Source organism: Micropterus dolomieu, linkage group LG07 (genome assembly GCF_021292245.1).
Source record: "Micropterus dolomieu isolate WLL.071019.BEF.003 ecotype Adirondacks linkage group LG07, ASM2129224v1, whole genome shotgun sequence".
Classification (NCBI taxonomy): domain Eukaryota; kingdom Metazoa; phylum Chordata; class Actinopteri; order Centrarchiformes; family Centrarchidae; genus Micropterus; species Micropterus dolomieu.
In genome coordinates, this window is record NC_060156.1 from 15,912,156 (window position 1) to 15,916,198 (window position 4,043).

Here is a 4,043-nt window from a genome sequence, read left to right on the forward strand (position 1 = left end):
GCGAGGGGGGGGGGGGGGGGGGGGGGCGACGAGAGTGAAAAAGTGCAGGAAGCCGATAGAGAGAGCGATGGAGTGAGAAGAGAAGAAGAGAGTGAGATACCATCATGTAAACAGTCTGAAGCACTGCATAGAGATGGAGGAGGCTGTTGCCATGGCGGCAGAGGCTGCATCCTTTTGTTAAAGATGTCACTCAGGGGGAATCAGGGCTAATGAGGAAGGACTTTGCGCCTGTGCGTGCATGTGTGCACACAAGTGTTTAGTCAATGTGTATCTGAGCAACACGGTCTTCTGGTATTCTTGAGTATTGGCGGCGGTATAATGCTTCTCACTTAAATAAAATTAAAAAAGAAAATGTAGAGGATGATAGCGGAAAATACAGTTGAGAGCACAGGGAGGAGCGGGAAATTAAAACAGAGGAAAGCTGAAGTCAAGCAGGGGTTACACAGCCCATGTAGAGAAATGTCAATGTCATTGGGTAGAAGGGCACAAGGCAGTGAACTAAAAATGATTGTAACTGTGTGTGTGTGTGTGTGTGTGTGTGTGTGTGTGTGTGTGTGTGTGTCAGCGTGCCCGAGTGAACTCTATTGAGACTTAGGGAAGAGATGTGTGTATGTGTGCATGTGTGTGGTTTGGTGTGACGCTGTGCTGCGTAGGTGGTTTGTTCTCTGTGCTCTTCATCTCACTGCAAATTAGTGAAGAATCAAAGGGAAACAGGTTTCATTTAATCCTACCCTCTCTGTCTCTCTCCGTCTCTCTTTCTTTTTCTCTTTTCCCTCTCTTGTCTCTCCGTCCTCGGCAAACAGCCTTGAGCCTCCCACAGAGTGAATGCAGACATCTGCCTGCACTTTCTCTCTCTCTCTCTCTCTCTCTCCCTCTTTTTTGAACCAACACACACACACAAAAACGCACACACAAACACACACACGGTGTATTTGTTTTGTTGTCAGCATCGTCATCAAAGAGAGTGAGAGAGGTCTTCGTGCCATTCTCCCATTCTACTCCATTTCCCTCTCCTCACTCGTTCTGTTTCCCTCCAGCAGCCCTCTTATTCCTGATCTTCCTCTCTTTCCCTCTCTTCCTCTGCCTTTATAGACAGGGATAAATAATTTGATCTGGAGGGTTTTGAAATTCCACCACTCTGAGAGGCGTGACGTTAATCTTTTATTATCTGCTCTCTCATTCTTCCTCTCCCTTTCTCTTCCATTCCTTTTTTTCCTTATCTCTCTACCAGACCCTCCATCCCTCCCTCTTGCCTCCCTCCCCCCCAGCCCGTCCTTGCAGTATTCTAATGATTCATATTTCACATCCACTGCCTTTTCATTTAGCCTGTCTACAACGCTTCAGGGACAGCTACTCACGATCTTAATTGACTGAGGAGATAGAGGGGCTGGGTAGGTGGCAGAGGTAGAGCCACCATCCAACCCCCCCCAAGTCACTATGCACAAACAAGGGTGAAACAGAAAAAGACGCAAGCACATATATATTCCCTCCATCATCCACGCATTTGAACAAAAACACATCAATGCATGGGCAGGCATGCAGATTGTGGTAATTAAGCTGTCGATTTTTCTTAGGGTCAAGGGAGTGACGCAGGAGAGCAGAGCAGAAATGATGATGTGAAGGAAAGGATGCTCAGATGAGGAGAAATGAGAGGACTCACTCCCTCCCTTTCTCACCTCTCTCTCCATCTTTGCCTCTCTCCTCCTCTCTCTGTCTCTGTCCCCCACCACCCCAAACCCACCCTCCCACCCCCCCAACCCATCTCTCTGTCTGTCTGTGCCTCTCTTTGATCTCAGCCTCTGTCCCACGCTGCATATTAAGATGCCTGGGCCCCTGTTTGGTATTCTGAGGCGGGCACAGGGATGCCAGTCTCCATATCCTCTCCTCGCTTCTCTCTGAAAGAGAGCAAAAACCCCTCTGTCTGTCTCAAGATGCTTATCCCGCTAAATGGGTCTGAAATAGCTGGAGAACAGGGCGGGGGAGTGGCGGTGGCGGCTGGATAGAGAAGAAGAGAGATGCATGGAGGGGGGCGGGGGGAGAGGGCGGTAAGGGGAAGTATTAGACACACCACAGACGGGTGGTGGGGGAGGAGGGGATGGGGGGGGGGAATGGGAAGGGAAGGGAAGCGGGTTAGGGAAGAGAAGCAGAGTGATGGGGCTGATTTTAGCTGAGAGGATAATTAAACGCTATTATCACAATGGGCCAGTAATTCAGCTACCTTGTACATAGAGAAGCCAGCCCTCCCATGTTTGCCTCACTAAAAAGAGGGAGGAAGGAATGATGGGAGGAGGGAGAGGATAGGAGAGGAGAGGGAAGCATGGATTAATAGGCGGAGGAAGTGCAGGAGAAACAGAGAGAGAGAGACAGAGGCATGGAGGGAGAGAGAGAGAGAGAGAGAGAGAGAGATGGTAAAATAGGCAAACAGAATTAGAATGGGAGAATGAGTGGGAGAGTTTAGTGGTGGGGTGATTGCTCAGTGTTTGGGATTAGCGCGACTCTCTCTATCCCTCTCTCTCTCTCTCTCACCCACTCTCTCCCTCTCTCTCTCCAGATATCTCTCTTTCTTTCTTTCTCTCCCTCTCCTTCCATAAGCCCTGGGGATGGCACAGCTTTAGTTAAACTGCTCTATTAAACGGCGCCTGCTGAGAAAATCAAATTATAACTTCCTTTAATCAGCGAGTATCAGTGGCCCACACAGGAGCAGCCGCCTCTGACAGCACAGAGAGAGAGAGAGAGAGAAGGAGACTGTGACTGGAGACCTGAGGGAGGCCGATATGAACCTGTCTCCCGTCTGCTTCGGTTCCCATGGCAACAAGATAGAGTGAAGGGGAATATGGGTTGTGGAATGTCTGCATCTACCGTTTCCTCTCTGTAGGCATTCATACACAAAGATAGGAGAGAGGAAGAGAATAAGCTCAATGAGCCAGGGTTTGGGTGGCGTTTGAAGGTGGGTACACAACTACTGTCATATACATCCCCTATGTCTGCTAGCCCTTGCCAGACCTGAGCAGAGGTGGAAAGTAAGAAAGTACATATATTCAAGTACAGTTAGGAAGTACTTGTACTTTACCTAAGTATTTCCATTTTCGGCTACTTTATATTTCCACTCCACTAAAATATATAGGGAAATATTGTGCTTCTTACTCCACCACATTTATTCAATTACAATGATTAAGATGTTACATTATAAAACATATGATAAAATATAATTAATTTTTATCCAATAAACGAGTGGTTTGGCTTGTGAAAAACTGTGTTTACTCAGGGCCCGTTGTCACGTCTCCAACAACCCTTTCTCCTGGAAATTACGTTTATATATTACCAAATTGTTTTCCCAATTATGTTGTGCTGACAAACGTAATCGCTGCCTGGATCGTGTTCATAGGCAGCCTTTCAGAGAATGAAGCGTTACATTTATGAACCAAACTGGCGCCACAAGGAGGTGGTCAGGGTGGATGGCAGGCGTAAAAAATGCAGGACTGTGACACCAGAGACCAGGTTCACATCCTGATTTCCATCTGAGGTTAGGTTTAGGCAACAAAAGCACTTTGATTAAGGTCAGGGAAAGATCGTGGTAAAATGGTAACAATGTAAACATTGTGTCTTGTGATTCCAGTCACTGTAGACTTTGTGAACTGTATTAGATCACGATCTTTCCCTTACCTTAACCAAGTGTAGTACTTAAACATAAGAATTAAAATGTTTAATCATGCTGTAGGTACAATAAGTTGATACTGTACTGAAGAAGGAAAACCAATAAAGCGTGTTGTCAGTTATCATTTTACTGATATGTCCAGTATCAACATTTCCTCATTATGTTATTAGACAATGTAATCCAGCCAGTACTATGTTTCCATCAAAACATATTTTGCTGCAAATTGGTATATAAAGGTACTTTCTAGGAGACAGGGCTGCAGGGCTGCTGTTTCAGATGTCTATGAGCAGTTTCACCAAATAGACATTTTCTCTCAAAAACTCAAATGGTTTAAGACAAATAGTTGTTTGAGTGCAAAAAATAACTATTTGTGTAACAGGACTTTTCT